This window comes from Schistocerca serialis, chromosome 1 (genome assembly GCF_023864345.2).
Source record: "Schistocerca serialis cubense isolate TAMUIC-IGC-003099 chromosome 1, iqSchSeri2.2, whole genome shotgun sequence".
Lineage (NCBI taxonomy): Eukaryota > Metazoa > Arthropoda > Insecta > Orthoptera > Acrididae > Schistocerca > Schistocerca serialis.
In genome coordinates, this window is record NC_064638.1 from 26,038,197 (window position 1) to 26,054,889 (window position 16,693).

General features: G+C 42.2%; 1 protein-coding gene across 8 annotated transcripts in view; it reads right to left on the bottom strand.

Annotated features, from left to right (window-relative positions):
• LOC126460875 (putative FERM domain-containing protein FRMD8P1) overlaps window positions 1-16,693 on the bottom strand; it is a 330,902-nt gene that overhangs the window by 278,682 nt on the left and 35,527 nt on the right. For 2 of the 8 annotated variants that reach the window (XM_050095952.1, XM_050095950.1), the window contains exons 2-3: window positions 11,560-11,756; window positions 10,907-11,357 (exon numbers count right to left, since the gene is read on the bottom strand). The exons of 3 other annotated variants lie outside the window; for them this stretch is intronic. The gene's annotated coding sequence lies outside the window, so the exon portion shown is untranslated. Of the gene's footprint in view, window positions 1-10,901; window positions 11,358-11,441; window positions 11,539-11,559; window positions 11,757-16,693 lie in introns of those variants that run through there. 3 more of the 8 variants (XM_050095955.1, XM_050095954.1, XM_050095953.1) reach the window with 3 other exon arrangements.

Sequence of the window (16,693 nt, forward strand, 5' to 3'; positions counted from 1 at the left end):
GGAAAACACTGATAAGGAGAAGGGACAGGATGATAGGACATCTGATAAGACATGAGGGAATGACTACCATGGTACTAGAGGGAGCTGTAGAGGGCAAAAACTGTAGAGGAAGACAGAGATTGGAATACATCAAGCAAATAATTGAGGACGTAGGTTGTTGCAAGTGCTACTCTGAGATGAAGAGGTTAGCACAGGAAAGGAATTCGTGGTGGGCCGCATCAAATGATGACAAAAAAAAAAACTATTTGCTTGTTTTCTGTTGATGAGAGCCGCATTTCACATCCATGATGTGATCTACAGGACACGATAAGTGAATGAATGCACGAATGAATGGGCCCAATTATAATAAAGATGCTTTCAGTTTAGCACCTACTGCACATGGCTGGCCGGTCTTCCTAAACTGTAAAAGTACATTCGATTAAAGAAAAACGGTACATATATTGAAGTACTAATTACCTGATAATTTACGAACTTTTTTGCACGTAATATTAAGCTACAGATGCGAAAAGAAATATGCTTTTCTCACACAGTATTACCTATTTAAACGATCAGTAGCACGTTGAATAATGTACACACACTAATATTAAATGTTTGTAAGTAGCTGTTAATATCTTGGTCTAAATTCCACAGCACCACTGCCAGTACTGTAATAACAACAATAATAACGACACTAACTTTCATTTACAAACGAACTGGTTGACCGTTGCTACTTGTGAACAGGGCCGTTTCTACCATTAGGCAAGAATAGGCGGCCGCCTTGGGCGGCAGAATTTTAGGGACGGCGAAAGGCAGAGAAAATTAGTTTCAAACCAAAGGAATTGAATACAAAACATAAAAACTGAGGAATGTCCCCAGAAAACGGGAACGTCTGGTCACCTCCTTTAATGATTAAAAGCACAGTGCGAGATTTGAATTGTTGTGCCGTTGGATGGTGGTGATGGTGGTGGTGGAGGTGGGAGGGGGTGGGACTTGAGAAGACCGAAGGTAGTAAAACAAAAGAAAAAGAAGGGCCGTCATTTTTCAGTTCTCACTCAGGGCGACAAAACACTTAACAACGGCCCTGCTCGTGAAACGAGTTAACTCGACAACCTTCTTCCGGAACCTTCTCGACGACACACCGTCATACCATGTGTCTCGGCTTTCAGGTACTCGCAGGTCTGGTTTTTCGATTGAGGTACAACAAGCAAGAGCTGATAAGCTGTCCTGGATCATGCTGTTCCTCAAATACGATTTTATGCGTTTAGGACAAGAAAAGTCCTTTCACCTGAAGCCGCTTGATCCAGGAATGGCAGCAGTAAATCCTTAACCCGCGAGGTGACTTTTCTGAAACATGTACCACGAGGTGGAGTCTCTGGGACGACTATGTTTAAACCGATATTTAAGGCTAAAATGGTATGAAATTTTTAATTTATACTACATGACATTTATGTTCACGATTATTTAAGTGTTTTAAATGCTTCTTGTTTATTTTATTGCACTAAACAAAGCCTGTAGCATTTTACTGTTTATCACATAAAAGCTCATAATTTTGTGTGGTTATTTTAAGTAGTACACGTAAATGGACTGTTAGAGTACTGAATTTTACATTCTGAAAAATTATACAATCTCTGTAGCACATAAATTTTCATATAGAACTAAATTCCAAGGTTTAAATTTGCGCATAAAGATTTCATCCGATAGCTACAAAAAAGAAACTGTCAGATTCACACGGATTGCTGGGAACTACATTTTTCGTATCACCACGCAGATCACATTCGATTTTAACAGACACTTTAAGTATTTCATTGAAGAAACAGACAGATCCCCATTCTTCCTCAGAATGATACTCTTGTTCGTTAGCGGAACTGTGATCACTGACCAATGTAAAATCTTCGTCTTTCTCGTTTATTTCTTGATCTATATCACTGACACCTTCCTCCATAGACCGACTAAGAATTTCATCGAACGTAATTCTCGAGGGGCGGCCTAGGAGACTCCAGCACCTATCAATAACACATGTCAACAATAAACACAAGGCGATAACGCAACCAACAACAAAACATCATAGGCTTGGCAGTTTAAGGAGGGTAGGGTGAGTATAGAAGCGTTCCACCACAACTGGCCTTGGAGAGCGAGTTCGAAAATTTTCGCGCGGTCTGAGAGACCACACCTCGTGAGTTAAGCAAAATAGTATGAAATCTTCTGAAAGAATTTGGTCCGTTTCATTCCCAATCATTCTTTTGATAACGCCCCCCAAACTGAGAGAGTGAAATGTTTCTTTACGCAGGGAAGAAAATATAGTCTCCAGTCCCACACGTAAGTGAGAACTACTGAAGGACGCACCGTACCGTTGTAGCAATGAATCGATATAATTGGCGATCTCAGCAGCATTGTCTAATTTAAGAAGTGCAGTTACCACATTTTTATGTGAAACTCTTGTTTCCCGTCGTGTTCCAATTTTATCCAGTATCTCAAAAAGTACAGCTATTTGTATTTTTACTTCAATGGATTGCCAATGTATTCATACGCAATTTAGGCTCTAGGATGGAAGCTTCAGCTGGTGAACTAGTCGAATGCTTCCTGGAATTTACAAAGTCCATCAATTTACTTTTTTTTAGTTTTTCGTGAAATCTATCCACTATGAAGCAGCATTGGTGCAAAACTATACATCGTTGTTCTCTTTTTCTGCAGAATTTTGAAAAACAGTTCAGTCTTTGAAATATGTTTTCAAAAACAGAGAGAAGAAGAACAAAGCCAAAGTCTAAGAGGCTATTTTCGGACACAAAGGCTTCTCTTGTAGTCGTTGCACTTGAGTCTGAAATCTCGATTATTTCAATTAAAACCTCAGTTAGTCCCGGACGACTTCTGTGAATGGCAGATATTATTCTGGTCTTACAGTTCCATCTCGCGTCACAGTTCGCAGCAACGCGTTTGCTAACAATACAGTCGAGATTGCTCTGCGTTTGAAACACCGGTGGAAGAACGAAGTAACAGCGTCAAGCGTGGAAAAATGGCCTCACCGGTTTTATACAAGAACAGCTCGGCTGCAAAGCCAAATCTGAACGATATGGAAAACAGTGAGCAAAATGAGCTTGAGAAGCAGTTTCACAGACCTTAGCCAGAACGGAAGTTCCATCATCGGTTTGGGCCACTAGTTTTTTTCTTCCTATCACAATTTCGAAACATGTCGCTCAACACAGAGAATAAAGCAGCAGCACTTCCAGCTTCGCTAACATCATGGAATCCGAGAAAAGTTCTTGAATTTTGCCGTTGGAGTTCAACAGGCTCATAACAGTAGAGCACTGTGACTGGTCTGAAATGTCCGTTGCTTCGTTCACAATGACGCCTAAAACGAGGTTCTGTCCAAACTTGAATTCGCAAATTGCTTTTATACATTTAACCAGTTCGTTCCGCATAGTTTTCTAAAATCCCCGGAAATACTCCACTTTCTTCCAACGTACTTGCAAATCTTCATTTCTGTTTAGCACGAGTTTAAAAATAGCTCTGCAATTTCTGGGATTCAGGGAATCTTCTGACTCTTTGTGACCGCTGAAAGCTGAGACGAAAGCCACGTGTTTTTCTTATTTATACAGTTTCTGTTAAACACTAAGGTGACGAAAGTCTGCCGGCCAGTGTGGCCGAGCGATTATAGGCGCTCCAGTCTGGAACCGCGCGACCGCTACGGTCGCAGGTTCGAATCCTGCTTCGGGCATGGATGTGTGTGATGTCCTTAGGTTAGTTAGGTTTAAGTAGTTCTAAGTTCTAGGGGACTGATGACCTCAGCAGTTAAGTCCCATAGTGCTCAGAGCCATTTGAACCATTTTTTTTGACAGAAGTCGTGCGATAGCGATATGCACATTTATAGAGGGCGGTGGTATCGCATACGCAAGATGTCAAACGTCAATGCACTGGCGGTCAATTGTATACAGGTGTTTCATATGACTAGCTTTCCTGCGTGATTATGGCGGCACGAAGGGAATTAATAGACTATGAACGCGGAATGGTAGTTGAAGCATTTCGGAAATCATTACGGAATCCAATATTCCGAGACCCACAGTGTCGAGAGTGTGCCGAGAATACCTAATTTCAGGCATTACCTCTCACCACGGACGACGCAGTGGTCGGCAGTCTTCACTCGACGACCGAGAGCAGCGGCGGCTGCGTAGAGTTGTTAGTGCCAACAAACAAGCAACACTGAGTGAAGTAACAGCAGAAAACAATGTGGGAGGTACGACGGACGTATCCGTCAGGACAGTGGAGCGATATCTGGCGTTCATGGGCTATGGCAGCGGATGACCGACGCGAGTGGCTTCGTTAACAGCACTACAGCGCCCCTCCCGGGCTCTTGACCCTGTCTGTTTGACCCTAGGTGACTGGCAAACCGTAGCGTGGTCGGATGCGTCCCGATTTCAGTTCGTAAAAGCAGATGGCGGCGTTCCAGTGTGGCGCAGACCCAGTGGTCACCGAGACACTGGCCAAGCTGGTAGTGACTCTATAAAAGTGTGCGCTGTTTCTAGATGGAACGGACTTGGTTCTGGTTATGTTCGGCTATTTGGAAACCACTTGCAGCCGCTCGCTGACTTCATGCTCCCAAACAACAATGGAATTTTACGGATGGCAATGCGTCATGTCACTGAGCCACAACTGTTCGCGATAAGTTTCAAGAACATTCTGGACAGTTCGAGCAAATGATTCGACCACCCAGATCGCCCGACATGAATCCTACCGAACATTTATGGGACATCAAACCAGTCTCAGGACTGAAAACCACAACAACAACAACCGAGAGGTCAGTTCGCGCACAAACTTTTGCGCAGGCAACACCTTCACTATTGTTTTGTTGTGGCCTTCAGTCCAGAGACTGGTTTGATGCTGCTCTCCAAGCTACTCTATCCTGCGCAAGCTTCTTCATCTCCAAGTAATTACTGCAACCTACGTCCTTGCGATTCTGCTTAGTGTATTCATCTCTTCGTCCCCCTCTACGATTTTTACACTCCATGCTGCCCTCCAATACTAAATTGGTGATCCCTTGATGCCTCAGAACATGTCCTACTAACCGATCTCTTCTTCTAGTCAAATTGTGCCACAAATTCCTCTTTTCCTCAGTTCTATTCGGTAGGTTTTTTTTTTTTTTTTTTTTTTTTTTTTTTTTTTTTTTTTTTTTAATACGTAAAAATCTGCCAACAGGTTGCATAGGTTTTCTATATACCTTGACCAGGTTTCGTCACCTCTAAGGGTGACTTCATCAAATGATAAGGTAATTACCTAAACGAATATGTCAGATTAAATATCTTATCTAATAAAAGTTTACTTTAATGTAAGCGAGTGTAAAACAAATAGTACTTACATGAACAAACCGTCACTGATGTACAGTGATTTAAGAGCTGAGTTGCTCAAGTCATATATTAAAATGTAAGAGATAATGTTCTTCAAAAGTCAAACATTAAAACATAAATAAGTAACACCGGTGTGGTGTGAGGAGACTGTGTGGCAACTAGTCACACTGCCAAGTAAACGTAATGTAGGGCGCGCCACAAGCGGGCCACTAGTAACATGAGCAAAACAGTTTTGTATATTACACATTTTCTGAAATAAATCATACGTATAGCCAATATAGCTTTTAACAAAAATTAATTTTACAAATTATTGAGTAACATTTATAAATTAGATTCAAACGGGAGAAAATAGTACAAAGTTCGCTACGTTTTACGTAGCACAGGTAGAATCAGAGTTAAATACGACTGGAATTACATACGTAATGAAGAACATCATTCATTATATGACACAAAATTTGAAAAGAAAGCTTGCATAACTAGGGCACAGAGGTCATCTGGAGTGTTAGTAATGAGCGTAACTTAACAGAGGTAAAATAATGTTTCTGAAAAGGAGGAGAGAACCTGGATTATAAGTATCATAAAACTGAGAGCACTGGTTTAAAAGCATTAAAGAAATTTCTATTTTCCAACTGCACTTGTTCATTCAACATGCCATCTTTATTCGGTGTGTGTCTGAAAATTTCAAGTTCTTCCAAGACATCAAGTTTTCTCCCTTTCTTTTCTCTATGCAGAATTGTCATTTCGTTCAATTCTTTAGGGTTATGCCCTGTTATGAGAAGATGTTCTGCAAATATTGAATTGTGCACATTAGTGCCTTTTTTGCCTAAAATATGTTCTTTGTATCTTACGTTGAAAGCTCTGCCTGTCTGTCCAATATAATATGCTGGACATGTATTACCGTGGCACGTAAAGTGCCCTCCGCCACACACCGTTGGGTGGCTTGCGGAGTATAAATGTAGATGTAGATATTACAGGAAATTTTATATACCCCTGAGCCACGTAAAGATTCGTTTGAAGCTTTTAGATTATGAATTAAATTTTTTTGTAAATTATTGTGTGTGGAGAAAGCAACCTTGCAGCCGTATTTTTTAGTTAACAGACGCTGAATCCTATACGATATGTTACCTAAAAATGGTATTGAGATGTACTTTTTATCATTATTATTAGTTTGACCAGTACCTAAAGTGGTGACTCTTTCTTTAGTTTTTTTCTTTAAGGATGTTTTCCACTAGTGAGGGTTCATGGCCGTTATTAAATGCTATTGTCTTAATTACATCAATTTCTTTCTGCAGTTTTTCTGGTGATAAGGGAGTAACCACGGCACGGTGAAGTTGGCGATAATAGAGAATAAAATAATTTTTGACATTTTTCACAAACCCACGAGTACTGATCATACAATACCTGCAGACTCGACACACCCTCAATCTCATATGAAAGCTTTCTTTCATTCAGCAATTCACCGTGCTCCTTAAAATCTCCCAAAAATAGAAAAGGTTTAGGGAGCTGATCAATCAGTGTAGCCAATACGTTCAGGGGTACAGAACCATCTGGAGAAATTTGCAGACAGTTATTTCCTGCGTCGTCCTTATCCTGACAGCCACAGTTACGAGAGGGGTTTGAAAGGGCACAGGTTCACAACATACTTAGTTTAGGACATAGAAACAAACTCCACCTGACACTCTATTATAGTCACTACCGTTCTTGTAATATCTGCTATAGCCGCGGTGGGCAGGGTCTGCGTTTCTGCAAATAGGTTCCCTGAAGGGCAATGCAGAAAGCAGGTGTAAAGCTTAAGTGTTGCCGTAGCCAGGTGGTGGAAAAAACAACTGCAATTCCACTGGAGAACGAGGCTGGGAAGGCATGAAGCGTGCAAGGAGGCAGATTATGCCTCAGGGTCACCTGCTGTCGCCAACTTATTTCCTGAACAGCCTATATCCAATGTGTCTGAGGGTCTGGCGAGATCTAGGTTCTCAGCGGGTGCCAGAATCTTCACCTCATCCTCAGACGCAGATCTCGTAGGCAGCCGTGAAGAGGGTGCCACCGCAATTCCCTCGTCTTGAGGGTCTTCTTTCTGGACTGATCCTCGAGTTTCTCTGGCCGGGAGGGCGTCTCTGATTCAGTCTCCGGGACTGTGGACGATCGTGAAGCCCTACGACCAGCTGCTTTTGGGCACTTCGGCCACTGCCGGGTGTCATCTTTCCCACTAGCAGGAACCCGGGAAGCGAGGGACAGGGACCTCTTCCTAGCGAGAGGAGCTGAAGAAGACGTACGCCTGTCCAGCTGAGAAGTGGGGACTGGTGTCCCAGATGGTTGGTGGGATAGTGCTCTCGAGGTAGGTGATTCAGGAGCAACAGAGGGAAGTGTCGCCCACCGTCAAGGGGGCAGGTGTAGTCTTCCAATTCTGAGAGCCAACTGGAACTCGCGGAACTGATGAGGCTACTACTGTTCTCATAGTGGCGGCATAAGAGGAGGTCATAGCCACAGGATCAGGCGCTCAAATTTCTTCTAGGCCTCAGTGTAGGTCAGCCAGTCCAGCGTCTCGTATTCCATGATTTTCCTTTCTCGCTGTAAAATCCTGCAGTCTTGTAAGCTGTAAAATCCAGCAGTCTTGTACGCAAGGGGGAGGATGCTCTCCGCAGTTGACACAGATGGGAGGCGGGGCACAAGGAGTAATGGGATGGGATGGACGTCCACAATCTCGACATGTAACGCTGGAAGTACAGCGGGAAGTCATATGCCCAAACTTCCAGCACATGAAGCACCACCTTGGGGGGGGGATATACGGCTTGACATCACAGCAGTAGATCATCACCCTGACCTTCTCGGATAATGTGTCACCCTCGAAGGCCAAGATGAAGGCACCGGTGGCAACCTGATTATCCCTCAGACCCTGATGGATGCGCCTGACAAAATGAACTCCTCGTCACTCTAAGCTGGCACGCAGCTCGTCATCAGACTGCAAAAAAAGGTCCCCGTGGAATATAATACTCGAGATCATATTTAAGCTCTTATGAGGCATGATGGTAACGGAAACATCCCCCAGCTTGTCACAAGTGAGTAATGCCCGTGACTGGGCAGAGGATGCCACTTTTTTCAAAACAGACCCTGACCACATTTCGGACAAGCCCTCCACTTCCACAAACTTGTCCTTGAAATGCTCTACAAAAACTGAGGCTTTATCGAGACAGAGGAGACTCCATAAGCTCTCATACATATGAGGTAACAAGGTGAATAAGGTTCGCTGCCATGAGGGGAACGATTTAGGATCATACTTCCTTGCACTGTACTGATACTTGGAACGCTTAGAGACTGCTGGTACACTTCAACGCACGCCATCCGCCATGATGCCACCCACTCCGACCAGGGGCCCTCCCCACAGGCATCACCCAACCGCAGCAAAGGCTACCTGGCACAATGGCCATTGCCGGGAGTCCTGATACCCCAGGAAGATGGGCATCTACTCCTTGGCATACATGGGGAGTTAACGGTGCAGGCATCAGCAGAGGGATCCCTGTGTGGTCAGGGGGCTACAACCAACAGGGTACATGGCAGCCCCACCACAACAGACTGGCTACCGCGCTGGATATCAGGTGCAACAAAGCAAACAATTCCATTATCATCGTCAGCGTAGATAACGATACTGCACAGTTGATGGAAAAATATGCACCCAGGAGGTTGACCTCGTCCAACAGTTGGAGAATGAGCAGAAGTGCAGATCCACATCGATGGAGGTTGCGATAGGTTGCGTAATGGACACAATGCACCATGTAAGGCACCCTTCTCCAATTGGCTTGCTCTTCAGGAAAATTTTGAAAAAAGGTCAAACCCTACAGGGACCACCACATAAAGGCTGAAATGTGAGAGACTCCTTTTAGTCGCCTCTTACGAGAGGCAGGAATACGTCGGGCCTATTCTAACCCCCAGGCTCGCAGAGGGGGTGCACAAATATATACCTTCCTGCCATGGTGGGCATAAGGTGTTTGTGTGAATTAAGACTTACATTATTGCTCACATGTAAAGTTATGAACAAACTGAGCCAAGCCAACCCTACAACTGCCATATACTGCCACTTTTCTGGTGCTGGGTTCAGATATGCACATGGCGGACATTTTATACAATGGCATTTGAAAAGAGATTTTGTCTGACTGCATCATCCAACAAGGGTTTAACTGTGCCGACCTCAGACATTTTATGCATCAAGCCACAGCGAACGACCTGACCTAGCATCTTGTTCAAGGCAGCAACAACAAATAATTCGTGCATCACCGCTGCAAACAACACTGTCATTACTCCCTAGACACCTGACACACACAGTAGCTGTCTGCTGGATTATATCTGAGTATCAAGACCTTCCACACGGCTTCCGCACTTTAAGGAACAATAGAGAGAGGGGGGGGGGGGGGGGGAGGTTTCTGTGTACTGCTAACAACGTGATGTCAGAGTGCATGAGATGTTTCTCTGGTGGATGTTATTTTTTATCTTTGTTATCATGTTATGTAATTTCTTAGTATTTGTAGATTCTTCGTGTCATTAAATAATTTTGGCAAGATTTAAACTAATAAAGAGTTTCATTTATTAATTACATGCTATGTAGTTGGTGGCTTAGTTGGTTGATTTGAGAGAGAGGACCAAACAGCGAAGTCATTGGTCCCATCGGATTGGGGAAGGATGGGGAAGAAATCGGCCGTGCCCTTTCTAAGAAACCATCCAGGCACATGCCTGAAGCGATTTAGGGAAATCACTGAAAACCTAAATCAGTACGGTCAGACAAGGGTCTGAACCGTCATCGTCACCGATGCAAGTCCCGTGTGCTAACCACTGCATCACCTTGCACGGTAGATGCTATGTGTATTCTGTTTATTGGTGTAGGTCCATGTCTATACATGATTTTATCTTCTCTATGAGGCCACACTATGAAAGTACCATCCACAAACCTCCAAAATACAGTTAGCTTAATAGCAACTGATTCAAGCACTCGCCCCTCGAAATCCTCCATAAAAGCAGTGACCACCAAGAGTGATAAAGGGCTACGCATGGCAATGCCATCAGCCTGTTCAAAATATTCCTGGTTGAACATAAAATTGGTTGAAGATAGAGCATCCCAAAATAAAGCAGTGATGCACTTGAAACTTTTTACCAATTAGTGCCAAAGAATCTGCGAGAGGGACTTTTGTTACATGTGTTACCACATCAATGCTAACCATACTGTCAGAACTGTTTAAATGGAGAGTCCCCAGCCTATTGATAAAGTCAGCTGAGTTACAGATGTGACCTGAGCAATTGCACACCAACGGCCTCAGCAAAGATGCAAGTCTTTTAGCTAAATCATACGTAGAAGCAGCAATGTTGCTTATTGTTGAACATAACAGAGCAAGCGTTATGAATTTTTGGAAGGCCATATGGACTTTGTGGTACACAAACCGTTTGGTCTTAACCTCGTGATGAACTCTAAGTCAAGAGGAGAAATTCTGTAATGCAGAACTATTCCATTGCACGAGTCCTGTAGGGTTGTAATCAATCCTCCTATAGGGAGAGCAGACCATTTATCTTATCATCATACGCACTACAAAGTAACAAAACACTTACATTACCTTTATCAGGTTCCAGTACCACTACATGAGGGTCCTCTCATAGATTTTGCAATGCAGCTCCATCTGCAGAGGTTAAGTTATGACACTGAAGAGGAGCTTTCAAAGGAGCCCAGTTAGTTTCCCACCTTAGTTCTTCTGCAGCATACAAAGGTAGGCATTGTACAGCTTCTTCAACACCACTCACAAATTTTATTGAAGATAGTGCTCTAGATATAGATGCAAAATTGAGTCCCTCGGTTTATACAGACAGAACTGCATCATCCAAATTTTTCTTCATGAAATTGACAACGGAATGTCATTCATTAAACTCTTGTGGTGACGAATGCTGTGGCAACATGTGATCAAATTTTTGCATATGCCAAAAACTTGCGTCCTCATGGATCCGATCAAATTTGGCTGAAGTCATTCCATCAACCCAATGCCATGATATAGGAGAATGATGTGAAGCAACCTGTAGATATAATTTGTACAATTCTTCTGAAATGTTTTTTTGTCTTGTATAGCAAGTCCTCTTTTTCATAATAGCATGACTAACCTTATCAGTAATCTTTCACCCAGCAGTCTTACTAAAAATGCATCACTTTGGCAAATGTTTTTACTATGTCACGGTGCCAATTAAAAAGTTAGAGAACTTAACAGTTTTGCTCTCTTACCACTCTGTCGAAACTTCAAACACACAAGGCCATCTTCTCCATATAAAGGCATCTGATGTGAATTTTAAAATTTTCCCAGTGAATTGAATGTTCAAACAAATTTCCAGTTCATTTATTTCATCACACAATATCTGAACTGGGCACCTTCCTGTCGTCTTCCTGTGAAGCATTGAAGACTGACAAAGACTTGCTCCATCCTGCAACACATGAGGCAAGATCGGGAAGTAACATACGATAATTTTATTACCAAAAAGTTAAATAGGTAGGAAAAAAAAAAATCACAAAAGGCCTTACATGCAAGTTTTTACTCGACATCACAATTGGGTCGTTTGTTGTCACAGCAACTGTCGCCACAAGAGGTAACTGCGTGACGTTCCAGTGTCAATTTCACGGAGAAAAATTTTGATGTCACGATGCTCTCTGTATTAAGCGAGGTACTCAATTTTGTAACTACACCTAGAATACAGCCGTTAATAATTTTTGTGAGTGGTGTTGAAGAGACTGTATGAGGCCTTCCTTCATATACTGCAAAATAAATAAGAAAGGAAACTTTCCATGTTCTTTTGAAAGCTCTGCCTCAGTGTACACTACATAGTAACTTAAGCTCTGCAGAAAGGACTGCACTACAAAATCTATGATAAGACCCTGGTGTATTGGTACTGAAGGCTTGTTGAGGTAATGCAAATGTTTTGTTACCTCACAGTGTGTATAGCGATAAGCTGCATAGTCTGCTAAGTGACTCTACCTATAGGAGGACTGATTAAAACCCAACAACATGTGTGCAACAGAAAACTTGTGCAGATCTAAATTCATCCTCCTTACCTCAAGACATCATCAAGAGATTAATATCGCACGGTTGTGTGCCACTAAGACTTCATGGCCTTCAAAAAATTCAATATTCCCAATATTGAGCAACACTAGAGTTCCTAAATATGATATAGCCAAACATTTCACATCTTTGCTGAGACCATTGGTGGGCACATGCTCACGTCATATCTGTAACTCGGCTGACTTTATCAACAGACTTGGGTGGTCACCATCTAAACAGTTCTGACACTTTGCTTAGCTTTGATGTGGTATGACTTTTTACAAAGGCTAACTCACAGACGCTTTGACACTAATTGGTAAAAAGTTTCACGTGGACATCACTGCCTTATTCCAGCATGCTCTATTCTCAAACTATTTTATGTTCAACCAAGAATATTTTAAACAGATTGAAGCCATTGTCGTAAGCAGCTCTTTGTCTCCATTGGTGGCCAATATTTTTAGGGGGGATTTCAAGGGGAGAGCACTTGAATTAGCTACTCTTAAACCAACTGTATTCTGGAGGTATGTGGATGATACTTTTAGTGTTGGTGTCATGGATAAGATAAATTGATGGAGTTCCTTCACCACCTCAACTCCACTCATAACAACATTTGCTTCATTAAGGAAACAGAGAGAGGTGGTGATCTGCCTTTCTTGGATGTTTCGGTTAAGGCTCTCTGGGTCATTCAGTTTACAGTAAGCCCACTCACACTGATCTGTATTTGCAAGTGTCAAATTGACATCACCAATCCCAAACTGTGAGTGTGCTTACAACTCCTGTACACAGAGCTCACACAGTCTGAGGATAGACAGTTTGCCTAAACAGATTGCCCACCTAAAGACAGTGTTTGAAAAAAAATGGATATTCCACTCAGCAGATTAATGGTGCACTGTCAGTTAAAAGCAATAACCAGGAAGTGAATAGAGAGGAGAGCATGCCAGCAAAATCTTTAGCTTTTCTTACTTTTATGGACAACATTTCATTTAAAATAGCAAGAATTATCTGTAAACGCAAGTTGAAAGTGCAGAATGAGATTTTCACTCTGCAGCGGAGTGTGCGCTGATATGAAACTTCCTGGCAGATTAAAACTGTGTGCCGGATCGAGACTCGAACTCGGGACCTTTGCCTTCTGCAGGCAAGTGCTCTACCAACTGAGCTACCCAAGCATGACTCACGCCCCATCCTCACAGCTTTACTTCTGCCAGTACCTCGTCTCCTACCTTCCAAAATTAACTGAAGCTCTCCTGCGAACCTTGCAGAAGGTCCCGAGTTCGAGTCTCGGTCCGGCACACAGTTTTAATCTGCCAGGAAGTTTCAAGGCGAAAGTGATTTTCCATTCCACCATCTGAGACTGCAGACCTTTCGGGATCAATAAAGGATGACATATTAACATGGAAGGCTGGAATTCACAAAATACCTTGTCGATGTGGACAGACTGCACACACTGTAAAAGAATGCTGCATTGAATATCAACATTGCATTTGCCTTTTGCGACCAAGCAAGTCTGCTATTGCCAAACACTATATTACCAACAGACATTCAATGGGTTATGACAGAACTATGATTCTGACCACACGAACATCTTTTATGGGATTCCATCATTAAAGATTCCGTAGAAATACACCTGGCGGAAAAGCTGATGAGCTGTGGTAGTAGCTACCAGTTGGACAATGTATGTAACTCCATCGTCTCCACAATTTGTTCTACTTGAAGACAACAGAGTGCACCAACGGCTATGGAGAGTTGTAATGCAGAGGACAGCTGAGTTCCGCAGCTCCACCAGTACGGGCACTGCTGCCTCGAAGTGCGGTCTGCTGCCAACTTGATATTGATATAAGTACGGAATACTCGCAGTGCAGACCACAGCAGGACTTTGTCAGTCTTCGATGGCTCACCTGAAGATGACTGGCAGGTGCACAGTCAAAATATCATGAGATGAATTACACAATGAGTGGCTGCAAGCAAAACATTTGTTTGAACATTCAAATTGCCAAGGACATTTAAAAAAAAAATAATTAAAATTCACAAGTAAGATGAAGCTGGAGTTGATAAGAAAATAGGAATCACTTGGACTGTCAAGAGAAACTGAACTTTAACTCCACATAACAACATCTTAGAACTGGTTACCCTGTAAGTAGGAAATTTCTCTGAGACCAGTGGCACAAGGATTGTCACACACTACCATGGTTGATGCTGATGTAATTAGTTTAGCGTACTTGCACCATAAAAGTTAGACTAATCCAAGAGGTCCAAGAGGCGAGAAGCACAGAGCACACTATATTAGCTCACACAACCATCAGAGATTGCACTCCAATCAATTTATATATATAAAAAAAATAATTTTAATATAAAAAAGAGAGAGAATTCATACGCAACAAAAAGAGAGATTTCTGAGAGGCTTAAGGGAAGCCCATTTGTACTGGCGTCGGAGAATTAAGCTGATACTGAACTCATGATATGAGATGGGAACTCAACCTACAGACAGATGATAAGTACAGACGTCTCCAATACCCTGTTTAAAACAGTAAGCATTCTGTAGATGATTGAAGCAAATGACTAACTCTTGATCACTGATATTTTCTGTTTTGTATTCAGAATGAGTGTCATTAAGTCCTTATACCCCTGTTAAAATTTAGAGTTTAATTTGAGATAGAACAGAAGCAGTTACACTATCTGTCTACACAGAAAACACTTCAGTAACAAAATTTGATTGCTTTAAGAAGTCAAGGAATATAATCTAGGGAAAAGACATTGCGCCTCTTCTGAAGAAGTAGTACATATATATTATATTAGAGTTTCTCTGAAGCTATGAAAACTACACGTTAATGTAGATTGTTTACTCAAATGAAATTGAGATAACCAAGGTCTGTTGAATCTATTTCAACCTTGAACTTTCTCTGATTGCTTCACCTGATAAAATCAAGCATTTCAGTGAAAGGGGAGACACATTATATCCTCTCGACTCCAAAGACTTTAGTAAACCTTAAGTTGGTCTTAAGGTGCAGCATAACACAGTGATTTGCAAGAGTTATAACAGCGGGTCACTTCATGACATAACTTTAATCCTCAAAGGCGATAACACTATAGCAGTACAGAAAGCAGTGAACTTAGCTACTGAACAACTCGGCAACTGAGCTATAAACCACAGACTAACCACCAACAGAAACAAGACCATATCCAAGAACTTCCACACCACAAAAAATACAAATCCATCTCCACCATTTGGAACAGTCAATAAGCAAACAACTAAAACTAGTACAGGATTCAAAATGCTGGGCCTATGGCTACATGATTATCTGAAATGGAAGGAACAAATTGGTCAAGTAAATGCTAAAATAAGAACTGGCTGCCATGCCTTGAGTGTTCTGCAAACATTTACCAACTGGAAAACAGAATCCGTAAGAGATCCATGAGCAAACACATTTTAGATAGCTTACAAGTAAAGGAGTCTATAGGCATGTCCCACTTGAGGTTCTTCAGGAATTTGATTGTCATACATTTTGTTAAATTTTTCTTTTTTACAGTGTCATTTCCAATGGGTAATTTTGTACCAAACCATGTTTAAAACCTCTTATTTTACCAACAAGATATTGGTTTTGGAGAAAGGCACAAATTTTGTTCCCACACCGAGGAATATGCCTACAACTGTGTGATGGACGGAGCTAACCAAGCACAATCCCTGATCCATCTCACAGCTTTACTTTGACTAGTACCTCTTCTCTGAACTCAGAAACTTCACAGAAGTTCTCCTGCATAACTTGTGGGACCACCACTTCTAGATGAAAGGATACTGTGAAGATGTGGTTTAGCCATGGCACTGGGGTTAATTTCTAGAATTAATTTTCCACTCTTCAGTGGAGTAAGCACCGATATGAAATTTCCTGGCAGATTAAAACTATGTGCTGGACCAGAGCTCGAACCCAGAAATTTGCCTTTTGCATGCAACTACTCACCGACTGAGTTACCCGTACTCTGCAAACAGCAGTACAAACAGAGTCTTCATTGACTGTACTCAGCACGACACTTGCCGCTTTCATCTTCACATAAGAAACATTCACATTGTCTGTCATGTACCGCTGCTAGAGAGGGCTCACCAAATGCCACCACATAGTGCTACACATACCATCCACAGGATGCTGAATTCGCAGCACCTCACTGCCTGCACTTGTGATTGGTCTGCGAGTCTTTTTGAGTCACCACACTCAGAGCTCCGCACTAGATTATATTCAGATTATTATCACACTCCACAACACTGAAGTACTTAGCATGTGGGTGGAGAAGTTTTGCATGTTCACATGAAGCTGAGGCCTATGCCAGCTGTAGCAC